The sequence below is a fragment of the Phodopus roborovskii genome, unplaced genomic scaffold (genome assembly GCF_943737965.1).
Source record: "Phodopus roborovskii unplaced genomic scaffold, PHOROB, whole genome shotgun sequence".
Lineage (NCBI taxonomy): Eukaryota > Metazoa > Chordata > Mammalia > Rodentia > Cricetidae > Phodopus > Phodopus roborovskii.
In genome coordinates, this window is record NW_026125391.1 from 910,179 (window position 1) to 927,385 (window position 17,207).

The 17,207-nt window shown below is 35.2% G+C and overlaps 1 pseudogene; it reads right to left on the reverse strand.

Moving 5' to 3' along the window:
• Window positions 1-964: 964 nt before the first annotated feature.
• LOC127214821 (eukaryotic translation initiation factor 4B-like) lies at window positions 965-2,836 on the reverse strand (annotated as a pseudogene).
• Window positions 2,837-17,207: the final 14,371 nt, after the last annotated feature.

The window sequence follows — 17,207 nt, forward strand, 5'->3', positions numbered from 1 at the left end:
GTTCTAAAAAATTCCCTTTCAAAGTCCCATATGCCTTAATACAAATGTACATGTAAATCCTAAAGTACCTATTCAGTTTCAAGGGACCTAGATTATCTCAATTAGAGAAACAAAGATATGTAGATTGTTCACTGTTCTTATTTATTTATATATTATAATTTATTTATTGACACTGGGTTTCTATGGATAGTCCTGGCTATAGAACGCATTCATTAAACCATGCTAGCCTCAAACACAGAAATCTGTCTGCTTCTGCTTCTTCAAACCTGAGATTAAAGTTTTGTGTTACTATGTATTGCTATATTTACAGTCCTTTATTTCAAAACTTACTACAAATCTGTCATGTTTACCCCCTTGGGGGAAGGGTAAAAAATAAAATAATAATAATGATGATGATGATGATGATGATGATATAAAAACTCTCCCTAGGCTGCCCCCAAATAAGTCTGATTTGAAGTAGAAGGGCTGGCAGCCTTCTGGAGACTAAAACAACTTGAGAGACTAAATCTACCTTTCCAAGGATGGGAAATTTATTCAGATGATGTTTGGGAATTCATAGGTAACACCACAGAATAAGAATTAAAAGGTAGATCTCTCACTGTTCCTTGTACCTTTCTCTACTGCCTAACTGATGCAACTGAGTCTCACTGTCACTACATTTCTGCTAAATGGAGCCCCAGGCACTAGTCACAATGGTAGCCACTTGGTATCTTCAGAACACATTTCAACTTCCCCATTCAAAAGCGGTAGCCACATCTCTCTGTCCACAATGGTGATTCTCCAGTTACTTCAATACTTTAAAAGGCTGCAACAGCATGCCAAACAATTTCATTTCATTAAAAAAAGAACAAAACAAAACAAAAAAAACCAAAAAAAAAAAAAAAAAAAAAAAAAAAAAAAACGTTAAGAAGGGTCTTCATGAGATGGTGAGTTTGATTTGCTCTTGAATCTTCTGGGGTGGAGACTAGAATAAAGCACAGCAGGTAGAGGTATACTCAGAGTGGTCATTTCCCTCATTTTCATCTTCATCAACCAAGGAGAGAGCAGCGTACTTGCTTGAAGAACTGAACTTGGAGGCTTCATTATCCTCAGATTTCTTTGGCTCAGGTGCAAATCTGGAGACTTGATCGATCATTTTTGGCATCTTTCCTATCCAACTCTTTCCAGGGGTCTTCATTCCCTCCATCTCAATGACCCTAACTCGAGATCCCAGTTTGACCTTTTGGGACACTTATCCCATCTGTTTTATTTTCATCTTTTCCTGATGGTCCATTCTCAGAAGGCTGAACTGAAGCTACTTTCTCTCCACCACTTGTAAGGGACTGCTGCTCTGTGTCTGAACTCTGAGATCAAACAAGTGGGTTAGAGCTTCGCTTCACCCATGCATGCATTCTCCTTAGGTAGAGAGACTGGCATTACATTTAGAGGCCGAACACATGTAGAAGATTTAGAAGTTGGAGAGTAACAGTCTTCTTCGTTGTCTAGAGATTTCTCTCTTTCCTTAGTGCATTTCTGCCAGATGTGGCTGAGGACCCAGTCTGAGATGACTCACTTCCTGTCCTCACCTGTTCTCTTTCCTGAGTTTCTTCACTTTACTAACTGGGCTGTCTCTCCCGTGGCCGGCTGTCTAGTTTTGGCTCATCCAGCTGTTGTTGCAACTTCTCTTGCTCCTTCTGTAGCTGTTCAACTACTTCTCTGTCTCTAGCACCTGTGTCAACAGGCTTTGCTCCTCCAAAGACAGAAGCCGCTCGACTGGACTGGGAGGTGCTAGCAGAGTAATCATCTTCCTTAGGACTACTCCAAGGCTTTGGATTCAGTTTTGTGTCTTTTGGGGGGACCTCTGTCATCACGCTTATAATCATCCCAAGAGAAATCATCCCTGGAGCTCCAGGACACATCGTCCCGTCCCTTCTTAGCGCTCCCCACCTCCTCTGTAGTCATCATCCCTGCGTTACCCAGTACCAAAATGCTCTTCTGCCACTGCCTATCCTGGAGTCATAGCCTCAGTCATAGTCTCTGCTGCCTTGGTCGTGATAGCAATCCCGGTCCCCTAGCGATCCATATCTCTGTGTGGGCTATCCTGATACCCATCCCGATATCCATTCCAATACTGGTCTGAATCATAACGACCTTGATAGTTGTCTCCAAGCTATTATCATCTCTTCTAGGTCGGTAGTCATCAAAGCTGTCTGTGGCAGGACAGGCACTTCAATCTGTGTCTATTTTGTCAGAATCCTGATTTCAATCTCGACCACAAGAATAATCATCCTGGTCTTTGTTCTGTGCTTGATCTGCAACATCCACTCCGATTTGCCTGTTACCTAGAGACTCGTCATTGACACTCAAGGGTACTGAGCAGAGAATCCAAGTGGCTCAAATTCCACATAACCAAAGCCATTCCACCAGTTGGGATTGCTGGTTTCACATAGTAGGCATACAACAAGGATATTTAATCCTCTAAAGAATTCCTTGATGGACTCTTCTGTCACATCATAGGACAGGTTCACCAGGAAAGGAGTGTAGGGTGGTGTTTTGCAAAGACAGCTCCAGTCAATATTGGGGTCCCGGAAGGATAGAACAGTCAATTGGAGATGCTCTATACATATTGTCCTAGTTACTATGCCAAGTTATTGACACATCTTCCTCCAGATCATCTGTTTCATCAGCCCAGCTGACTGGTTTTGGGACATAGGTGCTTTCTCCACCAGTATTCCCATTCTCAGAAAGTCTTTAGGGAGATGGTCTTCCCTTTGTTCGTTTTTCTTTGCTGAGGCCACCATTTTGGGGGAGAGAGAGAGCACAAAAGACTCGGATTGATGCAATCATGTGATTCCATGATTTTATTTATTTATTTATTTATTTATTTATTTATTTATTTATTTATTATTGTATGACTGGGTTACCTCACTCATGCTAGTCTTTTCTAGGTTCTTCATTTGCCAGTGAATTTCAAGATTCCATTGTTTGTTTGTTTTTTTCCCCCCCTCTGAGTAACACGCCATTGTGTAAATGTACCACATTTATTTTATCCATTTTTCAGTTGAGTGGCATTTAGGTTATTTCCAGGTTTTGCCTATTACAAATAATGCTGCTATGAACATAGTTGAACAGATGCCCTTGTTGTATGAATGTGCATCTTTTGGGTAAATGCCTTAGCGCAGAAATGCTGGATCTTGTGGTAGACTGATTCCCATTTTCCTGAGGAACGACCATACTGATATCTAAAGTGGTTGTATGAGTTTGTTCTCCTATCAACAGGTAGGCTTCATTCAAGGAATGCAGGGATGGTTCAACATATGAATATTCATAAATGTATTCCAGCACATAAACAAACAGAAAAAGAAAAACCACATGATCATCTGGCTAGATGCTGAAAAAATATTTGACAAAATGCAATACCCCTTAATGATAAAGGCCTTGGAGAGATTACTGATAACAGGAACATACCTAAACATGATAAAAGCAATATTCATCAAACCAATAGCTAAAATCAAACTAAATGGAGAGAAACTCAACACAATTCTTCTAAATTCAGGAACAAGAGGATGTCTACTCTATCTCTTCAATATTCTAATTGATGTTCTACTAGAGCAATAAGTCAACAAAAGGAGATCAGAAGTCAAACTGTCACTATTTGCAAATGATAAGATTTACATAAGTGACCCAAAAACTCTACCTTGGATCTCCTACAGCCTATAAACACCTTCAGCAAAGTGGCAGGATACAAGATTAACTCAAAAAAAAAAAAAATCAGTAGCCCTACTATATACAGATGATAACTGGCTGAGAAAGAAATCAGAGAAACATCTCCCTTTATAATAGCTACAAACAACATAAAATATCTTGAGGTAATGCTAACCAAGCAAGTGAAAGACCTGTATAGAGCAAGAAAGAAATCAAAGAAGATACCAGAAAGTGGAAAGATCCCCCATGCTCTTTTATAGGTAGGATCAACATAGTATGAGTGGCAATTTTGGCAAAAGAAATCTGCATATTCAATGCAATCCCCATAAAAATCCCAGCACAATTATTCACAGACCTTAAAAGGACAAAATTCAACTTCATATGAAAAAACAAAAGACCCAGGATAGCCAGAACAACTTTGTCAAGTAAAGGCACTTCCAGAGGTATCACTATCCCTGATATCAAGCTCTATTAGAGAGCTATAGTCCTCAAAACAGCTTGGTATTGGCATAAAACTAGACAAGTAGCACAATGGAATCAAATTGAAAACCCTGATGACTCACGCAGCTACAAACACCTGATTTTTTTGACAAAGATGCTAAAATTATACAATGGAGGAAAGAAAACAGCTTCAACAAATGGTGCTGGCATACCTGGATTCTGGCACGTAGAAGACTGCAGATCCATATCTATCACCATACACAAAACTTAAGTCCAAATGGATCAAAGATATCAACATAAATACAGCCTCAATGAACCTCTTAGAAGAGAAATTGAGAGCCACCCTTGAATGAATTGGTGCAGGAGACTGTTTCCTGAACATAAGACTAGTAGCACAGATATTGAGATCTACACTTAATTCAACTTTATCTTTCTTAATGGCAAAAAAACTTTCATTACACATACTCACACACATTTACATATGTATATTTATCTCTCTCTCTCTCTCTCTCTATATATATATATATATATATATATATATATATATATGCACTTATACATATATTTTCTTTCTCATGTTGTTGCACATTAAGTCAGTTACATTAACTTGGCTATATTGAATAGGATGGCGCTGCAGTAGATATTACCTTACCTGGTCCATTGTGATATGTTTTCTTGGAATATAATTTGAGTCTTTTAAGAAACTTCCATATTATGTTCCAGAATAGTCATACTAGTTTAGATTCACATCACGAGTTTTTAGCATTCCCTTTTGTCAACATCCTCATTAGCATTTTAGTTACCTTCTTTAAACATTGTGTTTTAAATATATTATAAACTGAACTGAGTTGTATCACTTTCCTTTTTCCCTTTCCTCCCTCTAGCTCCTATTAAATACCAATACCTTCCCTCATTCAACTGTAATGTCCCCCATGAAATCTTAATTTGATAGTACCTTTTCTTTGTTTATTATTGTTGCACGTGTACATACCAATATCCACGTGTGTGTGTGTGTGTGTGTGTGTGTGTGTGTGTGTGTGTGTGTGTGCAATATATCAATAAAACATGTTGAGTCCAAACAAACTCCAACACATATATCTGTATTTCAGTTCCTAAATCAGGAGATGTTGTTGAAGTAAAGATGGAATGATTCCAAGGGCCAGATTACTAGAAACTCTGATGTGAAAATATCTCCTAGAACTGAATATGTAAACAATACCAGAACATTAACAACATAATTGTACATATTGATGTGTAGTGGAGAAATTTTCATAAAACAATAGCTAAAGGTAGCTAATAGCTACAGAGTGAGGAATTAGTGTTTCCCAAAGATGATTCACTTTATTGGTGTCCTATTTATGTCCTCAATGAAGATCATTCTTACCTTCATTGAGGTTTGAGATAGAATCCATAGTTTTCATCCCTTTGTTGTTAAATAGTACAGATAAACCTTGCTTGACATGTCTATTGATCATTTGAACTTTATTTTTAGAGAACTTCCTGTTCACTTAATTAATTCATTTATTATCTAGGTAGAAGGTATTACTGTAGTTTCACTATGGGAAAGACATTCACATTCCATTACTATAGCTAGCTAAGATTATTCTCCCAATCTATAGAATCTGACTTCACTGTATCAAAATTTTCCATTGTAGTGTATAAACTTATATATTTAAGAGATCTAATTATTAATAATTAGCCTTATTTCTTATTAAGAAATTCATTTCCTCCAACAGTTTCAAAGTTTCAGATATTACATTACAACCTGATTACTCATGCTCCCCTACCCACCTTTCATTGGTTCAGTCATGAAATATCTTTTATTCCCTTTCTTAGGGAGATCTGAGCATTTTTCCCTTGAACTCTCTTTGTTATCTAATCTCTCTGTGTCTGTGGATTTTCATGTATTTATCCATTGTTTTACAACTAATATCCATTTATAAGTGAATGTATATCATGTTTTGCTTTTTGTTTTTTGTTTTTTGTTTTTGTAATTTTAGGTTACCTCATTCAGGATGAGTTTTTCTGTTTCCATCCATTGCCTTATTTCATATTGTCCTTGCTTTTACCAGCTGAGTAATACTACATTGTATAAAGGTACTAAATTTATCCATTCTTTAGGGCATCTATGTGGTTTTCAGTTTCTAGATATTGTAAAGAAAGCTTTTATGAACACAACTGAACAAGTGTCTTTGTGATATGACTGCGCATCTTTTGGATATTTGCCAAAGATTGTAACAGCTGGACCTTTCAGTAGACTGGTTTCCAGTTTTCTAACAAACAGCCCCACTGCCTGCTTTTTAATTCATTAACTGACAAGAGAAAACACACCCAATCAGTACCCCTACATGGTAGCAGGTTCTTTTACAGTGGTACTTGAGTGTTTCTCTGGTCTGGTGTTGATTTGCTGAAAAGAGATGGCTTTCTGAAGACTATTCTTATGTCAGTTCTGTGGCTATGCACCTTTCTTGTACCTCTTTGTTTTAAGCCATGGCACCAACTATGAACACCCACTTTCTTTGGGAGTGGAAAACTTCATAAACCAAGCCAATCCCTTCCAGCCATATTTTAGACTCTCTCTCTCTCTCTCTCTCTCTCTCTCTCTCTCTCTCTCTCTCTCTCTCTCTCTCTCTCTTTTGGTAAAATTCCTGCTTTAACTTAGTTTTCAAAGGTGGAGAACTTTAGAACTTTAAGTTACCCACGACTTCTAGTAAGTGATTTTCAACTTTTCCCAGTTTACTCCCAGGAAAGTTCAAAATATTTTGTTTTCATGTTTTCCGCCACCTTCTGAGTCGGTTTGAGGTGATTTTTAACTACATGTTTTAACAGATTTTGGCTGAAATTGAGATCTACCTCGCATTTTATAAGTACTTCTTTTCAATTTGTTCTCACTTAATTTTTTAAGTTATTTTATTCTATATATGTTCTTGCTCAATTTAGTTTCTTAATAGAAGCATATCATTATCCTGCAATGAAATCATTCTTTCTTTCATTTGATGATCTTAAATAAGACATTTTAATCCATTTGGAGTACTAATCATGTATCATACATTTTAGAATGATTAAATATGTTTTTGAACATTTACAACATAAAGTGATGATTCATGTTTATACATATGTTGATCAGTCAGATTCCATCCTTGTGGAATGCATTATACTCTATAAATCTGTACAACTAATTATTCATTATTTTTAAACTAAAGTTGAAACCCTATTTTACTTATAAAGATTGATGCAATAAATAACAGCTATAGATTTAGAACAGAAAATACTAAACTATAATGTAGTAAATTCTCCTTACTTAATTATTAAATGGCTTTTGTAGCCATGAAAAAAAAATGATTAGCATAAGCAATGGAAACAATGGACTTCTTCAGAATTAAAATTTTTGCTAAAAGTGTACCGTCAAGGAAATAAAATACAATACCCTTAAAGATAGAATATATTTCCAAGTCACATGCCTGACCAAGGAATATATATCCTAGTAATATAAACAGAGACCAGAAACAAGAAAATTGAACAAAAATTTGGTTTTCCTATGCTGGCACAATATTATTTCATTAAACACAATGTTACATAAGAATATTCCTGTAATGATTATGTTACTAAATTATAAACTAATAATGAAAGGATGTAGTTTTAAAAAAATTATATTTTACCAATTACATGTAAAAACAAATTCATGAAAGAATAATGGCCAGGAAATATCTCAATTAATATGAACATAAAGCTTCTATTACTTTTTTGTCACTAAATAGAATACCATAGGCAGAAAAATGTTATGAAGACATGCATTTCCTACAAAATGTATATATATAGATATATATATATATACATATATATATATATATATATATATATATCAGTCTTTTAAGAATTATTTTTGGTCTCTGACATGTCCTTTGTAACCTTGAATTTTATGTCACAGTGTGCTGGTCCAGGTCTGTCTCAAGTGTTGGAGGGTCACTTTTGGCAACAGTAGACATTCAGAGATTGCTCTGCTGTGTAAAGGAAAATGAAGCTTTGAGAGTGTGATGTAGTGCTACAGCAAAGTGATGGACAGTGGTAGGCTCTGAGTCATTACATTAGTTCTGTAACCCAACTCCTTAAAAGCAGTGCTTTAAAAATTCCTAAAATCACACAACAGGCTAACAAGGAAAGTTCTTAGCAGTTAGTGCTTTATAGACTAGATTATAAGCAATGAAGGATTTAAAATATGATAGTAATTTGAACTGCATTAATATAAGTTTTTAAGTGCTGTTTGTAGAGTTTTCACATTGTAAAATACAACTTATTTATGTATAATATTTAAAATGTAACAATATATCTGGCATAAAGCTCTTCCTTTTTATGATACTATATATTGTTTATTACTATCTCATTTTCTTTCAAGAGTTATATAATTCAATGTGTAAGGAAAAGCATTTTCAGCAGAAAACTACTTAATATCATTTTGGGAAATAGCTTGTTTGGGAGTAACTACAAATTAATATAAAGAAATATGGAAATTATAACAATATGCTAATGTTTTAGCATATGAAAATTGATAATCTATTAAATTAAAATAGAGCTGTTGTAAGCAGAAAATGAAAAAAATAACTTTGCCTCAATTTATTTTTATTTATATACCAGCTTAGTCCCATAGAGGCATGAACAAAGGCTTTACCCTATTTCTGATGTTGGTTTTATCCTGCCTCACCTCTAGTGAGTTTTAAAACATTTGGATATTTTATTGTCCAACATCAGTTCAGCTTCTCCACTATATAATTCACTTTTACCGCTAATGGTCATTTCAAATTTGAATAAAATGATCAAATAAGTGTGAAGTGAATGTAGCTGGAATATAATTGGTTCTGTTTTCATATCAATGAAAAGAGAAGAAACAACATATCTTAAAAGTACATTATTTTAATGTGGCTCCACTTACTTCTCCTCCTCCTTCTCTTTTCTCCTTGTCCTTTCCCTTCTTCTCCTTTTCCTTTTCTCCTCCTTCCCCTTCTTCTCCTTCTCCTTCTTAATCTGTTTTGGGAATTACTGGTACCCACAGCTCTCTTTTCTTTTTGTTGTTTATTTTAAAAATTATAATTTAATTGCAGCATCTCTACTCACCTTCTTTTCAGGGCCAGAGAAAATAATTTATTCATATGAAAAGAGCCAAATTGGAAAATATAGGATGCAGGTAAGCTACAGTTTTCTACTAAGAATTAGGCATAAAGACATGTCATTCACCAAAAATAATTTTTATATATAGATATATGTGAGATGACAATTTTTAGAGTCAGTCCTGCTTTACATCTTGTTTGATACAGAGTTCATTTTTCACCTCTGTGTATGCTGAGCTAGTTGACCCACCATCTTGCAGAAATTTTCTGGTCTCTGTCTCCCATCTTTCTATAGCAGCACTGGAGTTCCGAAATGGTCATTGGGGCCTGGACTTATAATTCTTGTAAGGAAGTTGTCACATCTGTACAACACTTGCCTTATCCATTCTGTCATCTCTTCACACTACATCCTGAAACTTAAGTTCTACTTAAGAGACTTACTGTTTGGTAAAAGTCTTACACTTCTAACTCTATGTCCCTGTGTCTCATGTTAGAGACATTAGTTCGTGACATAAACAGAGTTTTAGTCCCTAGCAAATAATTTCACATAGTAAATTAACTTAGAATTAAATAGATTAATAGTACTTGAGAAACTTATTTCTTTGCCTTTGAAACATAGATCAGTTTTAAAATTTTCATCAAGATTTAGACATGAAATGCATAAGTTATTATGTTAAAGATTTTAGGCTATTGATTTTTAAGATTTTCTTTGTTGTTGTCACTAATATTGAAATTCAAAGAGTATTTGATATGGATCAAATACTGCTAGACAATATTTGGCGGTACACTTCTGGACACTATTTGGTGGTACACCTCCAGGCTAACTACCACAAGTTGAGATCTACAACTAAAAGCATTAAAGTTCCAGGACAGCAGAATTACACCTAAGGTAATTTTAATATCCTTTGCAATTTAAGCTGATATAATATCCAAGATCAATTGTTCCATACCTATGGCAGATAATTTTACCAAGCAGGAAATTAGGAATTATTTTACTTCATATATAGAAGGAATTGTAGCAGAAGAAAATTATGACTAGACCAATATGTACCTTTATTTTGTAATAGCAATGGGTTTCATCATTAACATGATATTCTTAAAGAAATGGTTTGAGATTACAGCAAACAATAAGGAACTTGTTCAAACCATAGGAGACTTAGTAACAAGGATTCGAAACATTGAAAAGGATAGAATTCAAAACATAGAATGCTTAGAAAAAAAGTTTCAGAATATTGAAGATGGCATTGGAGAGCTGACAGGTAGAATACAAACCGTGGAACATACAAATGACCAAGCAGAAAAGAGAATTTGTTCCATGTCTGATACCTCAATAACCAGAACAGAATCAATGCAATGCATTAACACGCTAACAGAAACAGCTCGTTCCTGGTAGGAGGAAGCTGCTAATAATATCAAAAAACTGGAACATCAGATAGAAAGAATAGATGATAGAATCTCTTCCATGTCTGAGGAAAATGGCAAGCTAGCAGATAGAATATTGTTTCTGTAAGGCAGTTTACATGGCATTCAGATAATATCTAAGGTTGAGAATATTAAAAACATGGAATCATTTATAGTTGGAGAAAGTAAGAAACTGACTGATGCAATGAAGTGTCTACAAAGTTATTTGATTCAACAAGTTCAGAAACTCAAAGAAACAATGGTGAATAGATTTCAGGCTTTAGAAGACCTTCAGTATGATATATCAGAAGAACTACAGGCAACAGGGCATGAAAAAGTTGTAAAATTTTCCACACCATTTAGGGTCAGGGGAGCTTTCCCTGTATCTACTAATGAAAAACTAGCAACGAAAAAACACCCAAAAGGTGTCATTGCATATCAGTGGGAACCAATATGTATGAAAGATTTAAAAGGTATAAAGGAAGTAGTAGTCTTTTATGGCATGCACATACCATATGTGAAGCAATTAGTAGAATCATGGGCAAGGAATAATGAGGTAACCACTAAGGATTGGGATCAATTAATATCAACTGTCCTTGAAAACTCCTCTCAATTAGAATGGAGGGCTTTATGGAGGGAGGAAGCAAAAGCTCTTGAACTTCAGGGCTTAAAGAAAGGTTATAAAGCTCCCCAGGATAAAATTCTTGGTGAGGGTCTTTATGCTGACACAGAAACCCAAGCTGCCTATGATGAACATATCTTGTCTCTATGCAGTACAGAGGCTTTGAATTCTTGGGATAAGGTTCATGAATAATGAGAGAGGATTGAATCCTATACCAAGATAAGGCAAGGACCAAGAGAATGCTTTAGTGTGTTTCTAGAAAGATTACCTACAGCAGTAAAATTAGAGATAGCAGACATAGATTCTAGGTGAATACTCATAGAATCTTTAGCTTATGAGAATGTGAATCCTCAATGCAAACAGGTACTTTGGCTATTAAAAATGCGATCAGCACCCTTGGATGAATGGGTCCCATATACAGCCAACATTGAGTATAATGACAATAGGACTGCAGCATGGGTAGGAGAAGCCATATCTAAAGGTCTGAGAAGACATCAAGATAACAGAGTTCTTAACTATGGTGACTTAGAAGCTTGGGTAGGAGAAGCCATCTCCTAAGGTTTGAGGAGATATCAACATGTCATATGTTATAACTGTGGTAAAATAGGACATCTAAAAAGAAATTGTAGGCAAAGCTTCCCTAGAAATAACACTCCCAGAAATGAATCAAACAGAACGCCTCAGCCTCCTGGGTTATGTAGAAGGTGTGGCAAAGGGAAACACTGAACAAATGAGTGTAGATCGATCAGAGACAAGCAAGAAAACCCTTTACCATTGGGAAACTACTTGGGTGGCCTCTAGAAGGCCCCCACATCGTCACAGGTGCTCCGAAATTTCCCAGTCACAGTGGAAGACAATCTCCCAGAGGAGAATTAGAAAATTCTGTGTCTATTTATAAAAACTCATACCGCTCTGGATGACAAACTAGTGATGGAAGTTGAATCAAACATGACAGAAGGAAACAAAAAACGTATATTTTGGGAAACCTTTTTAAATAGTCAAAGGCCTAGATTGATAATTAAGATGAATAATAGACTGTTTGACAGGTTACCTAACACAGGGGTGGATGTAACTATCATAACTAATAAATCTTGGCCTTGAAGATGTCCCCTGCATGAGGTAATTGTTCATGTCTTAGGGATTGGAACCTTGTCTCAGGTAAAACAGAGCATGAGATGGATTGAATGTAGGGACAGAAGGACAGAGAGGAAGGTTGAGACCTTATGTCCCTGATGTAGTGATAAATTTATGGGGTCGTGATCTATTACAGCAATGGAATATGTTGATTAACATTCCTCCAGTATTAGATAGGAACAATAAACGACCTCATGATTGTGGAAAAATATTATAAAGTACTATACAAGACAGATACCAAATATCCAGGCTGTACAAAAACAGAATACAAGTACTGAACAAACAGAGGAACCAAAAGCCCTACCTTTAAAATGGCCAGCAGAGGAACCTGTTTGGGTAGGACAATGGCCTATGACCTCTGAGAAGTTAGAAGCTTTAGAAAGCCTGGTTCAAGAACAACTAAATGCTGGACATATCGAGGAATCAACCAGCCCTTGGAATTCTTCTGTATTTGTTGTCAAAAAGAAATCTGGTAAATGGAGAATGCTCACAGACCTGAGAGCCATCTATAAAGTTATCCAGCCAATAGGCTCTCTACAGCCTGGATTGCCCTTGCCTTCTTTGATACCCAAAGAATGGCCTACTATAGTTATTGATTTAAAGGATTTCTTCTTCACTATACCTTTACAAGAACAAGATAAAGAGAAAATTGCCTTCACGGTACCTAATTACAATCATTCTCAACCGGTGAAGAGATATCAGTGGAAGGTTTTGCCACTGGGAATGCTAAATAGTCCCACCCTGTGCCAATATTTTGTACAAAAACTGCTAGAAATAATTCGTAAACAGTTTCCACAATCCATAATCTATCATTACATGGATGACATTGTTAGCTGACTCTAAAGGAGAAATATTAGAAAAAATGTTTGAGAAAGTAAAGTAAGTTTTACCTCACTGGCAATTACAAATTACACCTGAAAAAAATACAAAATGATAGTCTATCAACTACTTAGAATATACTATAGGTCTATAGAAAATTAGACCACAAAATGTACAGATAAGGAGCGATACCACCAGACACTCAATGATCTTCAAAAATTACTAGGATAGATTTCTCAACTGCAAACCATTATTGAAGTAGAAGGGCATGATTTGAAAAACTTGAAAATGGCTCTAAAAGGAGACAAGGACTTGAATAGTCCACAAATAGTCCACTATCAGCTGAAGCTGAAAAGAAATTAGAATGGGTAGAAATGAGGATACTAGAAGCACATGTGAACCATGTGGATCCAAACCTAGACTGTATTGTGGTTATATTACCATCTAGAGAATATCCTTCAGGGATTTTGATGCAGAGAGAAGATATCATATTAAAATGGATATTCCTACCACATAAACATAATAAAAAACTAAAAACATATATAGAAAAGATCTCTGACTTAATTATAAAGGGTTAATTAAGACTTCGTCGGCTAACAGGAAGGGTCGCAGCAGAAATTATAGTACCATTAACTAATGAGAAAATTTCCTCCTCATGGAAATATAATGAATATTGGCAGAGAACATCCAGTAATTTTTTTTGGCAATGATCAGCAACAATTATCCCAAAACTGAGAGAATCAAATTCATAAAGAAAACCATTTGGATCCTTCCACGCATTATAAGAAAAACACCTATTTCTGGAGTTCATACATTCTACACTGATGCAAACAAATCAGGTAAGGTAGGATCTAAATCAGGAAAAATTAGCAAAGTGGTCCAAAGCCCTTACAATTCTGTACAAAAGGCAGAATTGTATGCCATTCTCATGGTACTTATGGATTTTACAGAACCCCTCAATATAGAGAAATAGAACAGCTCTCCAGAAACAATCACTTAATGAAGCGTAATCTGATATATGGTAAAAAAATTATTTAATTCTAGTAAACTATTTCTATACAGAAATCTATTTCACTCTACTATCTAGTATTCCTGAAGTCCCAATTCATTTCAACCAATGCTGGCTTTGGAGTTGGATTTGGCTTTCCTTCTCTAAATTCAAGCATGTTGTTAAGATTAAATTCATGGGTTCTGCCTTAAATCAAGAAACCAATTGGTGTAAGGCAGAAGAAAACAAAATCTGGGGACTCATTTCTTATATGAAATTTTGTCTCTGAAATCCTAATTTTCTCACATACATTTTATTGCTGATTTTTGCCTTTCCTTTATGCATACCTTAAAACTTGAAAATTTTACTTTAATATTGATGTTTAAGTTTCCCACAAGGAATAATAACAATTCCTAACAGCAGTCTTTGAACTCTCAGGAAACAAGAAGGAGTCCCACTTCATCATTTCCACTTGACTCAACCTGATGCATCTGGACTGAAAACATCACCCTAAAACCGGTTTGAGACTGTTTTGCTCGAGACATATCATGACTAGTTAGCTGTAATGGTGCACCTTCTTATTACACCCTGACCAGAGTTTCAAATAGTACTACAGTCAAGCATTTTCTGCCACACAGTTACTAGCTACATATGTCACAGCCAGTTCTGTTGAGAAATTTGTTTACTAAAAATTTTCTTCTTACAAAATCCCATGGAGCAATCATCATCCCATTTTAGCAGGAAGTAACCTTAAGATAACGACATCAAGGTAAAATAAACAGAGATGGGTATGATAACTCTTGCCTCTATTCTGGTATTTGGAAGGCAGAGACAGGAGAATTATTTCAGGCTAGATCATATATTTGATTATATATTAAGTGTAAGAATATATCTCAAGAAACCACATATATTTATGGCTAACCAGGTAGATGGAACCTAGGAGAAAAGCAATGGTATTTCAACATAATATTCACCAATGCTAGCCCACCACTTTTTATCAACTTACTAGAAGCCAATTGTTACATCCATTACACACTCAATGGTATGGGCAATAGTGGAAAAGAATTATTAAAATACATTTCACGAGCTAAATGCCACTTCTATGTGCCTCTTTTACATATGCATGAAGTGATGGGTACCTGCTCTCTTATAAATGAAGCATACATTGATAATTCATGATGCTGTGACCTTTAAATGATGAAATATAAATATAAAAACCAAAATGAACATGAAGTTAAAACATAGAAATTAACCACAAATAAGGACAATAAGGAATAACAATATTGTTCTTTGTCGATCACTATTTTGAGTTACAATAAAAAAAAAATATGGCAAAGGACTGAGGAGGGAGTTGACAGGGCACAGGAGAGCTTGAAAATTCTAATAGGGAAGAAAAACAACTAACTGACAAAGTAATACATTCTTGAAAGTGTGGCATCATCACTTGTCTTCAGTATGCAAGCCAAACTTTCAGTTGTTGACATTTTAAATCATCTATGAAGGTAAGATGTTTCCTTCCAATATAATAATTCTTGTAAAAACAAGTTAATTTTATATTGTGGAAGCAAGCCCTGTAGTCCTTAGTGTCTAAACAAGTATTTAATATCATTTTTCAAACAGTTTACAAAAGAGTCAACTATGACATCATTCCAAATCATGTATATATTAAACTTTTATACATTGACTATGCTTGTTATAATTAGCAAGCAAGAAAATGATCACAGGACTAATTTTTAAAATCAAATTTTAATGACAATTTTCTCACAAAAACTTCCCCTAACCACAAATGTTTATGGGTATTCTTTACAACATAGAAAAATTTCTGTTGTTACCTGAAGAAAGATAGACTAGGAAGTCACAAATGAGCTTTGTCCAAGGCCAGAAGAAATAGTACTACACATGCACATATACAGTGGAAATAAAAAGTATGTTGATTGTGAAGACAGTGAAGAAAGAAAGCATGTTATGAGATGTCAAGTCAGAGGTACTTAGTGACAGCGTTAGAAGATATTTTGATCCTGCCATTTCTTGTTAATATAAGCATCTACTTCATTCTATTTGGATACTGTCATTATAGCACAAGACTAAAATTACAATTAAATGTTTTTAGAGATCCAGATGCATCATAGTTCAGGTGTTGCTAACATGGCTTAAATGTATTTTCCAGTGTGCCAATTATAACAAGGTCACAATACCACATTTTGAAATAATTAGATGCATGTTGGAATAATTTGAGCATTGTCTTTCTCATGCACATCTGATCCCAACTGGTCCCTCTGAAGAGAATTTAATCCATTCTGGGTCACACCTGCCAAGCCTTTCACATCAAAACCTGCACACCTGCCTCTGTTCTGCCTCCCAGATAGTACATTTTTAACACATCATCTGCCAGGGGAGAAAGATCACATAACAGAAGCTTACTTAAAATGAAAGATTTTCTGCTGAGAGCTTTGGGATTTCAACTGCCCGGCTGGCAGATGACATGGAAGCACACATCAGAAACTTATTGTTTTATGGCATCAGGTCTGAGACATTTTCATTGCTATTGAATCCCTGAGTTATGAAAGTTATGCTAATTAGCACAAAGGAAGATTAAACATTTTTATCAATGCAAAGTTTTTAGCCAGACTGAGAAATATTCACACCGATAACTGCATAGTAATTTTACATTTTCTCCTTCTATACTTTATAAATCATTTAGTTCTTAAATTTCTTTATAAGAATTTCCACACATCAAGCCAACACTGTTTCTATTTGATATCAATGTTATATGATTATCTGTGGAAATTCTTGACTCTGTTATATATGACCACTTTATTAAATGTAAAAGACAAAGGCAGCTGGGTCCAATTAATAAAATAACCATACGTATTAAAATCATTTCATGACTTCCTTATACTTCTTTGTCATTTTTCTATTGACATTAACATTTAAGACGAAGTTATTTTTGTTCACCCCCAACAGAGATGAATTGAAATGTGTTCTCCTTTTCAGTATTATTTTCATTTACTAAGTA